At 40.0% G+C, this 17,334-nt stretch overlaps 1 protein-coding gene and 1 long non-coding RNA gene across 2 annotated transcripts in view; one reads left to right on the top strand and one right to left on the bottom strand.

The window, feature by feature from the left end:
* The window catches only part of snx19a (sorting nexin 19a), a 92,743-nt gene that overhangs the window by 34,644 nt on the left and 40,765 nt on the right, over positions 1-17,334 (bottom strand). Inside the window, exons 3-5 of the mRNA XM_051401230.1 lie at positions 16,472-16,557; positions 11,062-11,194; positions 4,548-6,832 (exon numbers count right to left, since the gene is read on the bottom strand). The gene's annotated coding sequence lies outside the window, so the exon portion shown is untranslated. The remainder of the gene's footprint in view (positions 1-4,547; positions 6,833-11,061; positions 11,195-16,471; positions 16,558-17,334) is intronic.
* LOC127364078 (uncharacterized) lies at positions 7,024-16,122 on the top strand. Its single transcript, XR_007884970.1, has 2 exons — positions 7,024-7,908; positions 15,431-16,122. It is a non-coding gene; the product is annotated as an uncharacterized LOC127364078 (long non-coding RNA).

Raw genomic sequence — 17,334 nt, 5'->3', positions numbered from 1 at the left:
CAACCTACAGTAGGGCTTTTAGTTTGCAGTTATTGGGAAATAAGACAGAGATGGGACTGATTGTATGCTGGACCTTAATTCGAGATTGTTTGGAACAACTGTTATCTGGGGATTAAATTATGTTTATGTAAATAACTGTGCTTACCTGCCCTACAGCTACAGATGTTCTGTACAATCTAGTTAACGCAAACAGGCGTGCTTAATTTGTCTATTTCAAAGCATGAAATCAGTGTTTTACAGTTCATAGAGTTAAAGGACCAGTGTGTAGGATCTAGTGGCATCTAGTGGTGAAAAGGCAGATTGCAACTAACTGAACACCGACATGGGAAAGAGAACAGGTTGTGAAGTGTGAAGGAGAAACTATGGTTGCAGTGAAAAATGTAACCGGCCCTATCGAGAGTCAGTGTTTGGTTTGTCCCTTCTGGGCTACTGTAGAAACATGGCAGACTCCATGGAAGGCGACCCGCCGTGTCTGTAGATGAAAACGGCTCATTCTAAGATAACAAAAACACGATTCCTATTTTTAGGTGATTGTATGCTAATGAAACATACCTATTAATATTATATTGTATTTCTACCAATAGATCCTCCTTAATGTTACACACTGGACCTTTAAGACTTTTCCCTGATACCATTTTGTTAAATTAATACTAAAAAATATTAAAGAAAAGCATCCAATGTGCACAAATCATCAAAACTGTTCTCTTTAAGATCATTTGGCAATCATTTCATGATTATAGTGTGAGAGAGTTGAATGTCCAACCCTCAATGTCTTCCAATACGCAGTGTCAACTTTAACTTTTGGTGAACCTGTTCACAAGGTACTAGAACACATCTGTGTAAAATAAGTTCTTATTTTTTTGTTGTATTTTTTATTAGATAACCAACTTAAAAAAACTGTAATCATTTCTGGATACCAACAAAAAGCAGAACAAGCTATTTTTTATGTTTTCGGTTAAATAAATGGATGATACATGGACCAGTTTGGTTTGGTAAATGAGCTACAGCTGCCTAAAACAGAAGGATTGCTTTTGTAAGTTTGCAAATTCATCTTTGGTCAAATTGTTTAAGTTGAGTTGAATCTCACACAGAACCTAACTCTATCTATAAACCCTAAATGTCGCTCAATACTGTATGTTTGTGATGATGTACAGAATTTTGTCTGCCAAACATGTGGCATAAATATGGCTTTTAGATTAGGTTGGATGGGGATTGGAGAAGGTACGCTACCGTCTGTTAAACACTGATGAAACTGTTATAGACCAAAACACGTTAAATAGTGCTAATGAAACAAATAATAACAAATAGCTCACCATGCTTGCAGACACATACATGTAAGGAAAAGTTGGCATGTTTTGTGAAAATACAATATATAGCAACTCTTAGTAAGTTGTGTAGTTAAATAGTTTCCAGTGCTTGGAGTAGTGCTGCTGTTGCTAACTGTGTGAGAAGAGTGAGCAGGGTTAGTGTGACAGTGCATTAGCAGCCAGAGTCCATTCTCTGCATCCCCAGAGAGACCAGAGCGGGCATATTAACATTCTCCTCAGAAGGGCCACAGGATCTGCCTTCAATGCCGTCTGAATCCAAACAAAAGACGGTGTGTGTGTGTGTATGTGTGAGACACAGAGACAGGCTGGGTGTGTGTGTGTGTGTGTGTGTGTGTGTGTGTGTGTGTGTGTGTGTGTGTGTTACTGTGTGTAAGACGAGGAGCAAAAGCAGGGAGAAGGAACGAGGGAAAAGGGCTACAGTAGGAGATGAGTTTGAGTACGTACCGCTGGCTCACGCTATGTAGAAATTCACATTAGTGTTGATTTAGATTTGAGTTTTAAAGAGACAAAGGGACACACATGTAGTCCATGAATATGAGTTAAAAATCAAGATATTATATCTTACTTTTATTTCAGTTTTTGACCAATCATAGTGATCAACATCTTTGTCAACCACTCTGACTCTGTTCAGGTTTAATATGTATTGCTTGATGAGAACAGTTGCTATGCAAACTGTAACCAAGGAATTCTTAAGCAACTCATCTTACATATATACTTATTCACGTACTGTTTCTATTTTTATTAAAGCACTTCTGTTTATGTGATGTTCTTTGAAGATTTTTCAAACCGAGCACAGAGGGTTTATTGGTTAAATACAAGGCATAATATGTGAGAGGGCCTCCTTAAATTTGATTATACAATAGATACCAGTGCTGGTGCCTGGCTGCATCACTGTCATACCCAGTAGCAACTGTAGACAATTGACTTCCTATGCATAACTCAAACATCTGGCCTTCATCATTGAGTCCCTGAAATCTTTCTACATTCCATGTGCAAACTGCACAGTGTCAGGCAATGTATGTCTTCTCTGCTGCAGTGAAGATAATTCACTATCCTTTTTCCTCTAACTCATTACTACAATGTGACAGCAGCTCTTTACAGTAACAGCAAGAGTAAGGATAGCAACTACTAATTAATTTGATAACCGATAGCTTGCTGTACTTTTTATGTGATTCATTCACACTGCTGGAACATGTCAGTGATGCTCAGATAGCTGCTCAGACTATAGTTTATTCCTCCATGTTTTACCTGCTCTGCTTCATAACCAAGGGCGCGTTTAGACGGCAGACTAAAGTGACCAAAAATCTGATGTTTTTGGTCATCTGATTTTTTCATGACAGTGTGAACAGCACAAATCACATCGAATCTGATCTGCTGAATTCTGATTTGGGCCACTTTAATAAGTGGTCCAAATCAGATACAGGTCAGATTTTTTGCAATGTGACCTCAGTGTGAACAGTCATATCAGAATTCATGTAACTTTTACCTCACTCCAGATCAACTTCAGGACCATGACCTGTTCACACTGGTATCTGACCACTGGCCACATTCAAGAAATAATGTGAACAGTTAAATAAAAAACATCTGAGCAATAAATAAAAATTGAGCGGTAAGGCTTGCAGTGTGCAACATAGCCAAAACCTCAGTTTTATTATTAATTATGAGGAGAAATTGATATATTGTACAGTCTGGTCATAAAAAGAAACATACATGTTTAAGACAAATAAAACACAATTACACAAAAGTCACAACTACATCAGAGTCTACTAGTGTTGGGCGATATACCAGATTAATCGGTATAGCTGTTTTAATTTCTTGTTAAAGGTATAGGAATTAGCTGAAGTAACTATTTAACTTTTCAGCAAAATATATAGGAATGTTCACCAACAGATGGTCGTGGCTAGAGCTGTACAATAAGATTTTAAAAAATCCTATAATGATTATTTTGATAGATATTATGATGGCGATATGATTCACGATTAGCGGGAATAATCCCTTTTGCATCACAACTTCCCTTTTTGACAGAAAAAAATGTAAACTATTTGTTGGGTTAGGGGATTTGTAGAACAAGGCATCTCTGCACCACTTCATGCTTATAATGCTGTTTTGTCACATATTTTACCTTTATCACATATATATAGATATATAGATATAGACAGCGATTTAGATAATATACTGATTAATTGTGCAGCCCTAGTTGGGACAAACTGTAACATCAGCAGCATTTTATGTCAGTTTAGTGTTTACTATTTGAAAAGGAAGCAGTGTTCAAATTGTTGGCAACTTATTTTTAAATGCTGCTTTTACTAGGTTGCAGTTTGCAGAATAAAAATCCCCCCACATTTTGTACCATTTTGTGGGGCCAAGAAAACCATATAGTGGTCAAAGCCTTCAGTATATACATGATGACATTAAAATGCTTTTACATTATATGTACTGACAGTAGAATAAGCCACTATAAACCTATATAAATGTCCAATCATTAAAAAATTAAATAAACATTATGTGGTATAACGTGTCACCACCACAAAAATATTGGGATACAAATTGTTAGTCATATTGCCCAGCAATAGTCGACATATGATAAATTACAGGGAGTACGCCTCATAGACAAAACTGTACTGCTTTTCACAAACGTGACAATATACAGGAAAAACAATAGAGCAATTAAAAATACAAAACAGCACTAAGCTGCAATACTGTAATATATCAATAATAAATGTTAAAAATGTGTAATTGTGCATCAGGCTTCAGTACAACGGGTAAGTTTCCTTTCACTAAAGAACAACTCTACAGCCCTGCTAGCAGCTCTATGAGGCTGTATTTAAAGTACACACAGCATTGCTTTGATTTAAATGCTAACAGTAAACATTAGCTTAGCATGATAGCATGCTAATATTTTCTGATTAGCACTAAACACAAAATATAGCTGAGGTTGATGGGAATTTTATTAGTTTTGCAGGTATTCACTGATAAACTAAAGTACTGAACAAATTGAAATTTGAACCTGATGATCGTACTAGATGAAAAGTTAAGGGATCTCCAAAGGATATGAACGTCTGCACCAATCCATTCAGTGTAGTTGTTGAGACATTTACCTTAAAACCACAAGTGTCAAACTCACGGTGGCGCTGGAGGAAAAATCTGGGTATGTTGTGTTAGAGCCAAAACCCTCTAACAGAAATGGAGATATTTCACTGGATTAGTGGAAACGTTTACCTGCTGGTGGCGCTAGGTGAAAAGTTAAGGGAACACCAGAGTCATTAGGATTCATCCTCTGGGCAGCATGGATATCTGTAAAAAAAAAAAAAAAAAGTAGCAAAAATTCCTGAGATATTTCCGTCTGGACCAAAGCAGTGGGCCGACAGGCTGACATTATCGTCCCTAAAAACAGGTGACCCAAAAATAACGGCAGAAAATAGATCTTATGTAATATAGAAAATAGATATGAGTTTTTCTAAACCCGCTACCTTTATTTTTGCTGAACAACACCTGCTTCTACAATTTGGGAATAGAGTTATCAGTTTCAGACATATCACATATTTTAAGCATATGTTTGTGTATAGTGATATCAGGAATTACTTAAATTCTGGCCTTTATTTCCTGCTTTCTCTTGAACCGTATTAGATTAAATATGATCAATGTTTTCATAATTCTAGTAGCTGTGACTGAGAGAGAGGGCTGCCTCCACTGACCTTAAAAGGCCAACGTCAGATAAAAGCTGACAACATTTTAACCCTGTAGTAAAGCAGTGCATGTATGTCCAGAGACTCAAAAATAAAACTGGCAACCTGAGATGTATGGATGTATTCTCGAGGGGCAGTTTGTTTTCTTCATACTCTTTATGATTGCATTAGTTCAGTTTCTTCTTGGCAGAATGTCTGAGAAGATCGAAAACCTTCTGAACTCACTGCCGTGTCACCCCTCCTACTCATATCCACTTGCTTTGCACCAAAGCACAGTTCAATACACAATTACCATTTCCAGACTGTAAGCTGAAATACACTTTCTGAATTTGTACCCTTTGCTTTAATAAATGTGTTTTTTTCACCTGTATCTGATTCTGTTGAGACAAGTGCAATGTAACATGTAGTGCCTTTGAAGTACTACAAAATACTTTACAGTGACAAGTACAGCTAGAACGCAGACATTTGTGAATAATTTATAGCACTTTATCTATACAATCTAATTATGTCCAGACTTGTTCTGTGAAAATCATGTGTTTGGAGTGAATGTGAGCATGTGTGAAGCAGTCATTTTATGATGGAAGTCTGCTCTGGGCACATATGGTCAAAAAGCAAATTTTCTGCCAAACACAGTTAGAATGAGGACTTTCTTACCACTGCTCAATTTCTCTCTCTCTCTCTCACTCTCTAACATAGACACAGGCTCTCTCTCTCTCTCTCTCTCACACACACACACACACACACACACACACTCAACATACACTGGGCTTCATAAACAGAAACGTCTGCAGAATCAGGGAAAAATTGACATGCATATTACCTTTAAAAAAAATAAATCATATCTTGCAAAAAGGAGATGTCACTTTTTTATAACATAAATGTATATATTAGTAAAATAACAACACCTTTTTGGCTAAATTGTGTTATTGTTCCGTTTAACTGTGTTGTTTATGGTGTGATCTACTTAAGATCAGAGTTTTTACGTTATTTTGGTGACAGTACAGTACGGTTTTGATCATGGCTTTGCTACCCAGACACACACAGACTGCATTTGGATATATCTTACCTATGACATACTTTCTTTTTGTACTTATAAGTATACATTTGCAGAGATTGTGTCTGCACTGCCAACCACTCAGGTATAACGACACCTAAAAGTTCCAGGTGTGTGCAGCGATAAAATCCGTCCATTAGCTGGGTTCAGGGGCGTGTTGTGATAAAGCCTTGCAGAGGCTGGGTTGGCACGGAACAAAACAACAGTGGCAGGAGAGAGACGCTGGCAAACACTTGAGGCTGGGTTCGGCGATTTGGTTTGAATGCAGCAGAGGCAGGCAGACCGTCAGCACAAGCAGTAACAAGATGGCGGCGGTCTGCAGCAGAGATTGTAGTAAGCTCTGTCCAGGGAGAAAAGAGACAGAAAGCCAGAAGCATAACCTGCTCAGGGCACCTAGGTGCCAAGTATCACAGTGATTTGGAGCCAGTCCCATCCACAGGGTGGGGCGGGCAGTGTGGAGCCAGCACCCACAGGAGCACCGATAGGTGAAGGGGGCGCGAGAACAATGGAATGGCTGCCTCCCAGACAGAGCTGCCGTACTGCAGTGATAAGGGAACAGGAAGGAGGGGGGATGGGGGGTTGGCGGCACAGGAGGTAGACACACCTGCTCCTGCCGTCGGAGCAACAGCAGCTACTGTAACTAGCAGCAGACAGGAAAAGACTGAGCTGGATTCAAACGGGAGTCCAGCCTCTCTCCTCCAGTGATCAGAGGGCATCTCAGGACTCTGTGAGAGAGTGAGTGAGATCACAGCACAGGGGAAGAGCTGGAAATGACAGATGAAGGAAAGCTGACAAAACCATACTCACTGACATATGCTGCACACTCACAGAACAGATGTGTTTATTCAAGCATTTTGGCATCAAAAATATGAAATAAAAAAACCCTTAAATGTTGAGGTTTGCTCCCAGTGTAAGAAATAGAATATCACAGTATTCAAATGTATTTCAACTCCAGGCCATGTTACCTGCTGTTACAGTATCAAGCTTTCTCATCAAATTTTAAACAGACTTAAAATATTGCAGCTACAACATTTCTTACATTACGTCATTAATCGGTGAGTCTTCAGCTGACAGCCATAAAGAACCATACATACATTGCTCAGCAGTAAATGTATCTAAGATAACATATACTGTAGGCAAACATAATAAGAATTGTGTAATAAATTCCTAAAAATGGAAGCATAACATCTGTTTGCTTGCAACCTTTATTTATACTCGAGAGATCATTGATCTCATCATTGCTTACTGTCAGTCACTTGTACCAATATTTGCTTTTTTCGTTGTCAATTAGTTTCCACCAGTGTAGGTCCAGCTGTGTGCATTATACCTGCATGCACAGTTTAACACTGTAAGAGAAAAACATTAACACCAAACAAGTTGTCAGTGAGAGATCTGTAGTCCTCTCAATGGTCGGCCATTTTACATAGTTGTAAAAAAAAAAAAATCTAGCAGAAGCCGAGGGGCAAGGCTGCGGTGGGAGGTCTCAATAATGTGGCACATGTACACACAGTGATGGAAGTACAGTGTGAATGCTTGAGCTGCACACATGGAAGTTAACTGCTTTTATTTTACTCACAGTCATTAACTTTTTTTGTCAGAGTGGAGGATGACATTTCAAAACCAAACAGAAATCATATCTGCAGCCACTCTACAAATATTCACTGTTTCTTGTTCATTTCCTCTTCCTTGCTGGATGTACTCTTTTACTGCATGTTTTTGCTGAACAAGGCAAACACTGACACCATGACCTACTGGTGCAGACACGCTGCTTCAAGTAGGAAACCCAGCTGAACTGAGACGACATCACATGACTACATTAACATTGTACCACCAAATACCGGTATGTAAAAAAAAAAAACAACAAGACATTTTGTACTTTGTATGTAGTCACAAGTGTTGTGAAATGTTTTCACTGATTCTCTTTAAGATGCATATCTCAAAGACAGTAATACAATAACAGACATCTAACCCCTACAGCTAAAACATCGCAATATGCATCACATGGAGCTAGCAAGCAGCAGCAGCAGCCAAGTATTTCCGATCATAGCAATGATAGATCAAGCCGTGCAAAAATATCAGACATTCTACAGAAAGTACCGTACAGAATAGTTATTTGTCTATTGTTAAACTCTGCTGCAGGATTAGGGTTAGAGTTACAGTAATATATATATGCTTGTTTACTCTTATAGAAATTTGCCTAACCTGCATTACATACTGTTGGAGTCCTTCTGAGGAAACCTTTCTTACAGCTGCATCCTTTCACATAGTAAACTGAAACCAGGCCGGGGAGCAAAACTCCCAATAAGATATGAAGTGCGTGACAATGCGAATGAGCTGCAGATTCACAGAAGTCATTGCTCATTAGAAGCGTTTGACCACATAGTAAAAATGCCTATTTAATGAATCCCGAAATTCCTTAAGCATGGGGGGATTGTACCAAAAATGTCAGCTGTTTCTTCAACCGTTCAATCTGACATTGTTAAAAAATGCCTTCAAATCAAAGCTGAAAATAGAATCCGAGCACAAAGCTACCTATCCTTCAGCCACATAATCGCTGCATCACATCCCATCCAAACTAATGAAAGAATGAGGACAAAACATCAAACAGTATCGCTGTTCAAATGCTGCTGAAGCTCCCTAAAAAGACGAAGCGACTTCAGAGTGGCTGACGAAGAAGGAGACATGTAAAGGGTTACATACTGTAGGTGTGGATAAAGGGAGGGGAGAGCTAGAAATGAAGCTGTTACTGTGATCACAGATCACCAACCAATTATAGAAACAGACATTTGCCTCCAGACACATTTCAACACACTGACACAGTAGTTTTTGGAGAACTGTAAGCACTGAGACTCACACAGAGTACTGCATCAAAACCTGGACTGAATACGGTCTCACTCATTCCACCTCCAATAACATCCATTAAAACACAATATACACTATAATGGCTTTTTACTGCAATTTCGCAACTCACTACAATCTTGCTTTCATCCATAGTTTAATGACTTGGCACCCATGTGGGTGGCACCCTGCTGCATACAAGTACAAGTATCCTACCATTCTCAACCAGCCATGCCTTAAGTTCTTCAATTCACGTGTAATAAACAAAGACGAAAAGGTGCAGGTATAGAAAAAAAAAGATGATAATTTTCATGAGGTCAAACACAAGTGTACTGAGCTTTCAGTGCCACGCTCTCACCAGTACTTTGTGCTGCTCTCAAGATAAGGCATGAAGAGCCCATAGACAGCTTGAGAAGTGGAAAAAAGAAGAGTCATGATGAATTTGTGACCTTCGTCTCTTATATGATATATAGTAAATTAAACCACAGAATACCATTACATTCAAAAAGTGATTTGCACTGTGTAGCCCTAGCAATATCATGTGCTTAATGTTTTTCTGCTGCATATAAATGAAAAAAAATTCTGATATTGTGAGTGTGTTTCTGTAAATGTATGACTGAGTGTCTATGCAGTATACACAGGACAGTGTGTCTACAACTACAGAATGAGTGAGGTCCTTGTGCTGTTCGTTTATATTAGCATGTGTAACATTAGTCACTGTGGGTGTAACCCTAGTCACAAATTCCTCATTCATTCATTGTACCTGCCCTAAAAAACGAGAATACCGTAAATGTGACAGCGTTTCGCCATATCACCCCACCTTGTCTGGACATCCCTCCATCCCAGTCACATGTCCTTCATACCGACATTCCTCTATCCATCTACCCCTGTCCCCCACCCAACGCCCCACATGCTGTGCCTGCTTCTGGGTCTAAACCCCTCCATATTCTGAAAGAATCCCAATGTTCTTCCTTTTAGTTCCCCTCTATCTCTATTTTCGCTGTGTGGGTGGATCAAATGAACATTCCCTGTCACCGTGCCTAGCTAAAAAAGTGAAGCCGTCCCTTTTTCGCTGCGCTTTGTGTCTTTCCGCCATGTTTGTCTTTTCCTTTTTTTTGCTTTAGGTTACAGAGATGTGTGAGTGCCCCTCGCAGCTCCCAAGAACCCAACCCGTGCACATCACAGCAAAACGTCACAAGTTAGGGTCTCAGGGAATGAGAGAGGTACAGATTGCTTTTTGTCTGGCCTTTCCTATGCGACATACAGTAGATCATCTGCTGCAAGAGCGCTATGGCTGAGGCTGGAGAAGACAATGGCAGCTTCCTCTCTCCCTGGCTTTGTGCTGTGCTGTACCCTGAGTCTCAGTTTTGACACTAAGTCCAGTGTGGTCTCGGTAAGTCGGCGTCCGCACGAAACCACAGCACATGCATCAGTTCATCCATCCAACACTTTTATACTGTAAGACAATAAGTATCGTGGTATTCTGCGCATGAGTCAAATACCGATACACCCCGTAAATCACAATCACATCATACATAAAGACTCTAATACAAACCACCACATATCATCTTCCTGCAAGTGAACACACACATACTGTACGCACTTGTACTATATTCACCAGTGAATGGCTATACACACCCAGACAGACAGCACTTTATTATCACATGATGTTCATAAGAATGGCTCTGCCTCAGCATATTTTGGCCTCCCTGTCGCTGCCACAGCCTGGCTCAGCCGAACCATGTTATGATAATCTTTGATTTTTCACTTAAATACCAAAATCCTGCACCGTGCACATGCGCAGCAGCACCAGTCAGACAACGAGGACAGCAGCAGAGACCGAAAATATACTGCCAGGTTCTCACTCAGATAAAAATCACTCCCCATTACAAAAAAATCCAAAGCTCCTTACCACTTCCATTCTCCCTATGAGATATCCAATCTCCAGACACGCCAGGCTTGTCAGTCCTCTGAGACCGCACCTGTCAATCATGCGGCTCTGACTTTATGGAGGGAAAGCTCATTCGTCAGGTAGACGGAATGAGATCTGACTGCCCGAAAGAGATGAAGAGAAAGGGAGGAATAGGAACGTTGGGAGGGTGATGAGACGAGATGCGAGGAAGGAGAGAGATCAGAGGAGGGAAAGAAAACTCACCCAGCTGACTGGTTGCGAGGTTGCCGCAGTCCTCTCTGTGTGTCTGCGCCGGTCAGCCGAGCTGAGGAACAGAGGGGGGGAGGATGTGGCCAGACAAAATGGAAAGAGAGAGATCTGTGAGAAAAAAAGAAAGCTGGAGGGAGAAGTAGAGGAAGAGATTTTAGTGCTCCTACCTCAGGCTTTGTTGAATGGATTACTCGGACTAGTACATGAGGCTGCTGTAGCAGATTGCTGCTGTCTAGCCGTCTGCTGCTCAGACATGCAAGACTATACCATGTGCAGCCAGAGAGAGAGAGAGAGAGAGAGAGAGAGAGGGATACAGAGAGAGAGAGAGAGAGAGAGAGAGAGATGAAAGGGAGGGCAGGTGTGGGGTTAAAGGGTTAAAGTAGGTGAACAAGAAATATAGCTGAGATTTGTTTAAATAGAAAGGTAGTAAGAATGACTGACTACAGTACATTTAAAAACTATGGAGAAAGAAGCCTCTATATAAAGCAGCAACAGATAATGTAGACAATATAAGCTAAATCTATTCTTTAAATGCCTTTACAAAATAAGAATACAGGAGCATGCATTTTAACAGGCACCAGCAGAAAAATAGCACAAACAAGGGGGAAAAAAAGAACAGATCAATGGGCCTGTATCGCTACACGCTTATTAGTACAGGAGAGCGAGAACAAATGAGAAACAGAATGAGAAAGAGAGACAGGATTGAAAGAGAGGAAGAGATAAGATAAGGTAAGTTATGTTAAGATACGTAACTGATTACTTGAATAAAAAGAAAGCTAATGCAAATGACCAGGACACATGCATACCGCATACGATCCATTAAAGTCTACATGTGCCCACCATCTCAGCATTCCCTACATTTTCCATATAAGCACAGTTTTACATCAGAAAAAACAACAAAAAACAAACGGATGTTCTTGTTATCGTCTGCATTTTGCAGATATGCTTAATAGCTATGGAAATAGGCTCAGACAGAGAGCGCCAAAACAGCCACAGCAGTGAATAATAGGAAAAAATGTGTAACGCCTGTTGCTGGAGTGCCTCTACCCGCTGCTACTCACCCATCTTTCTCCATGTGACACTACTACCCATCTTATTCTTGCCCTGTTGCCACATTTTTTTTTCTGCTCTTGGTCGGCGCTTTAGTCTCACTGTATCACACCTCTGTCTGTGCCTCTGTATTTTCTTTCCCTCCTCTGCCTTGCATGCTTCATGGATTGCAGGCTCAAGTCCCCAGGGCAGAGAAACTGTAGAGTCTCTGCTTGCCCCTCTGCCTGATACATACAGCACCGGAACAGCAGTAGCAGAGCGGTGAAAGAGAAATAAATATCATCCATTAATTTCCCCTCACAGCTGAAATCACAGACTCTAAAGGCCTGCTATATACAGAGAAGGAGAGATAAGGAATGGTAGAGAGGGAGGGAAAAAGTGGTAAAGAGAACAAGCACACAGTAGCAGAGAGAAAGAAAGAAGGCAAAGATAGGCAATCACATTTTTGTCTTACAATGTCTCTTTTCAAGCTCCTTTTCATTTAAGAAAAGAAAAGAAAAAAAATCCCTCTTCAGTCGGCAAGTCCGGTATTCTGTTCCTGTCTCTCTCTCTCTCCCTCTGTGTCTGCGAGAGTGACTGGGTATTACAGCGTGCGTTTCATGGAGAAAAGGGTGGGAACAAGACTGAAAGAGAAAAGGAGGGTGCAACGAAGAGAATACGCACAGGTTTAGGGAGCGGTAAAAGGAAATGTAACTGGAAGCCTGGTGGTGTGGTAGTCTTATATTTTATCAGTATTAGCAGAAAAGACTTGTGAAAAAGGACGGGTGACAAGATGGTAAGAAAGCGAGACAAATGGGGAGGTAGGGGAATTACCAGAACAGGGTTCCTCTGACAGACAACACACAATGGGCTGAGATCAGTGACAGCAGAAAAATGGCCGGTGTGGTCCCACACTACCGCCCTCTTTATATCTACTGGTTTAAATGGATTTCTTTGAGAGGGTATTATCTCTCATTTCAAGGGCAATTAAAAAACAATCAAAGTTCTCACTCCATATACATTTTTCATTAAAAGCAAATGCATCTCTCTGGGTCACAGACATCACATGCTGTGGTGTCTCAACACATCACATGCACCTCAGAGCAGTAAAGGGGGCGTTCATATAATCTCACTTTTACATAGTGCTTCCACTTCCTCTCCAGCGACGCTGACGTTTCGAGTCGGCCACACACAGAACTAACATTAGAACAGCTAAACGGGACTATTTATAGAAATTTTCAATGAAGGCAAAAACCTACACTTACATTCCACAAGGAGGGCGGGGTGTGTGTGCTGGAGGGGGTCACTAGGGAAAGCTCCTGTATGCCTCCTGCTGTATACTGTAACACACTACCCCATGTCCACAACAAAACATCTCACACAGACAGGGATGCAAATGAAAAACACTCATTCCAGGAAAAAAACAGACTAAGCGAGGTTATTATGCACTGAGAAAAAAAACACACAACAGTGTCATGTTGTATCTACTGTAACTGACTGCTCGTACTGCAGAAGCTGCCCCTGTACCAGGGGCCCCCGCTTTATTCTGACCCACAGAGCTCCCTACTTCGAACCGGGTGGCCTTGGACAGAGAGCGAAAAGTTTAAGTGGAAACAGTCTTTCATCATCATACCACCCAATGCTCTACATATCTGCCCATAGCAGCACACTGCACTATGGGGATGCCATTTCTCCCTCACAAGACTGCATCCACTGTCAGGTTTTATTTATTAGACTAGGAACATAATTTCATGGCAGTAAAAGTACAAGATGTAGCAGGATTAATTAATGTTCACAAAACCTACGACAGTTCAGTCCTAAAAGTTACGGCAAATTGCTCATAGTGATTTATTTGTATGTCACATTCAGTGTCTGTTGATAGAAGCTCATAACTGAAATTCCAGCACGTTTAGAAAATGTAATCTCCAACAGAGATCAAAACTATTCAGCTAAAATATGACTGTGAAGTGCAGCTAAAACTCACATGGTTTGTGACAAAGTATAAGTTATTCATTTGAATATTCCTTAAATAAAGTAATAAAACTGTATTTTACATTGCTGTCAGGGACCAAGATGACTTCAGGGGTCTGTGGTTTTCTTGGTTTGAAGCAGTTAAAGTTGTTTCTGGCTGTTTTGATCACAGCACTGTCTTTACCACATAGTTGTGCAGAGGAAATATAACGTTTTGGTTAAGTGAAACTGAACTTTGTACATAATTGGCTGCCAAGTCCATGTTCTTCCCCCTGCGGCTGTATGGTGTTTCCCTTCAGTGGCATCTCTTTCATTAGAGCGGCCCACAGACCTCGCTGCTGCAGCAACATGCTGGTGCTGTTCCCCAAACTCTCAAACGTTTTCCTCCTCGTTGCCTTCTGCTCTATGATTGTTTTAATTTTGTCTTCCTGCCATAATAATATTATGAGAGGCAATTTTTGCCATGTTCATGTTAGTCTGTTCAACACATATTTTTACATCTTCGCATGCCCTATAAATAAAATGTAAAACAAAGGAAATAAAATTGTGAAAATTCAAAATCAATATGTTAGGGCCAGGTACGAAACCACCTGATAAGAAGACAATGTATTTACAACCAACTGATAAACCCAGTGCCCAGTCTAATATTGCACAAAAGTTAGTGTTTGGTAAAATAATCCATCAGTGTCCAGAGTGTGTGGTGTTTCCTCAGGGAAAGCTAGGAGGCTGTACAGTTATCTCCTGTGGTGTCACTCTGAACTATACAACCTACTACCTCAACCTGCGGAACACTTGAGGAAACTGCAGGATGGCTGCTTTGTAGGAGTGAAATCTGTCAGGGTAAATGTAGTTTTATAGCATTCTGTGATATCAAACTAGATCATGATATACACTGCTTTTATGACATCTGGAATTTTTAAAGAAAATGTAAGAAACAGTCTGTAGACAAAATAACCAGATGGGAATGTCTGTTTCCTGCTAATCCATCAAATACTTGACAAAATCACTTTTATGCAAACATTCTGTAAAGCCAATATTGCTATGAAGCAGTCCTGCAGCACTGACCCAATGGCCTAATTCAGCCCGAAATATTAAAGGGATCTTTATAATGTCATAGTCCAACCCTCGTACTTTGGGTGGGGTCACTGCGTAAAGACGGGACACGTGGGATAAGTTTGGTAGAGTGTCCTGACAAAGTCGCCGTTGTTCAGTCGTGTAAACACAGGTTAAGAGAGCTTGGTGTTATAAATGACTTACTGTACAGATAAGACTGTAATGGAGTCAGACAAGCCCCATCTTTTAAGCTATCTTGTCAAAACCTGGTTTAAAGATAATTTCATTAAGCTAGTGGTTTTTCTTACAGGCATAGGTCAGGTGCCGTATTTGCCAGGAAGACACATACCTATAGATACGAGCTTGTGCAGCCAGTCACCACAAGTTCGGATCTACGGGTTTGTGGCAGCTGGCATTACCCCTTCAAGAGCAAATAAGGAAGACGAAACTCAGGAAACATGGAATCAGCAAGTCAATCCGCTATCTGAACCTGTAAACTGCACTCATACAACATCTATACATCTACATCGTATATCTTCCATTGTATGTTAGAAGGTTTAGAAGTTCAGTCTATTTTAACTTTTACCTTGTAATATCTGCGGAATAAATCCTTTTTGATAGTGCGGAAAAAAACTGTTCATGGCAGTAAACTGTTTCTTTTATGTATTTTTCATTCATATTTGATTAGACCTTTTCTGTGTGGCAATAAAAGATATTTCCTGTTTGTGTATCTATAGAGTACAGCTTTGAAATTAAGCCATGGTACAATGAACAGGCCAGAGCACATGACTGTGAGATGGACGTGGTGTTTGTGTAACCTACTGATCACATTCTTCTGAGGTCAACATTTATTTTTGAAATGTCAGACAGAATAATACTGTATGTTCTTTTATATGTGGACATAAAAACATGAAATTCCAGCTAAATGTGAAAATAAAATTCTGCTGTACAGTGCTGAGTTTTTTTATGAAATACCACAATATGAATAAAATGTCAGAAGAACACTACGAGAGCATTTGTATTCTTCAGTCCAAGTATGACTACAATAGTCAACACACAACATCCTCTAGGTAAATATTAAGAGAGAAAAAACAAGATTGTGAAATCATATTAAATCGCACCTGCACAGAACACAAAATATTACAACCAGTTTTAATTTTGAAAAGAAAACTGGTAGTTTATAAATGCCTGCATTTGTCTGATAAACTATGCATTTCCATGACCTTACTGTCTGCCATAAACAACATCAAAAAACAAATCATCAGGTACACAGCATATGGTGCGGATTACAAACTAAACTGAACCAAGCTAACAGAAAGAAAACTATAAGTATTATAAATCGCCAACATACCGGTAGGGCACACGAGTCCTCTGGAATCAGATGGAGTCAGGCTTGAGGAGTAGTGTAGGCCAATGTTTCAGTATAAATCAAAAAACCTATAAAAACAGAACAAATCATCAGACACAGACTGTTAACAGAACTGAAAGTCTAACGTTAACAGATAAGATCCTCATGCACACAAATTCCTAAAAACACACACTTACAAACACGTGGTAGTCCAAGCACACCCTTAAAACACATAAAAGATAAAAAAAAACTACAAGCACTACAACAACAATTCAATAACAGTAACAGTAAAAAAAAAAAAAAAAAAAACGGAAAATAACAAGGAAAAGTAAGAAGATAACATCCCCTCGTTCTCTCCCTGTTACGCCCTCCTAACCCGTTGTCCAGTGCCCATTTTCCGGGGTACAAAAACCTCAAATCGCCTTTAAAAAAAGGTACGGCAAGAGAGAAATGGCAAAAGGTTGAATGCGGTAAGATGTGGACGAGGAGGAGTCGCAGCGCAGGGCTGGCTACAGAAAAAGTGGAATTTGTGACCAAGCAAAGGAAAGGGTGGTGTTGTTTTTTTTTTTTTTTTTTTGGTGCTTCATTCTGCTTGGCTTTTTTGGATCCCAGCAGGATCCTTGGCTGCAGCTCTGTCTCTTCTTAGTGGTGCCAAAATTTGGACATATTCCTTTGTCTTACACTCTGTTGCATAAAATCAAATTGAGAGATGAGAAAAGATATAACTTAAAAGAGACAAGGGGAAAGGACCAGCCAACAAAACTGCAGCGCAAGTTATTAAAGAAAAGGACACAGCATGAGTGAAAGTGCACAGCAAAGAGGAGAGAGGCTTAGCAGCTGAATGCAAGGGAAACAAAAATTCATAA

Source organism: Dicentrarchus labrax, unplaced genomic scaffold (genome assembly GCF_905237075.1).
Source record: "Dicentrarchus labrax unplaced genomic scaffold, dlabrax2021, whole genome shotgun sequence".
Lineage (NCBI taxonomy): Eukaryota > Metazoa > Chordata > Actinopteri > Moronidae > Dicentrarchus > Dicentrarchus labrax.
The sequence above is the reverse complement of the archived record's forward strand: the minus strand, read 5'-3'. Positions and strand labels throughout refer to the sequence as shown.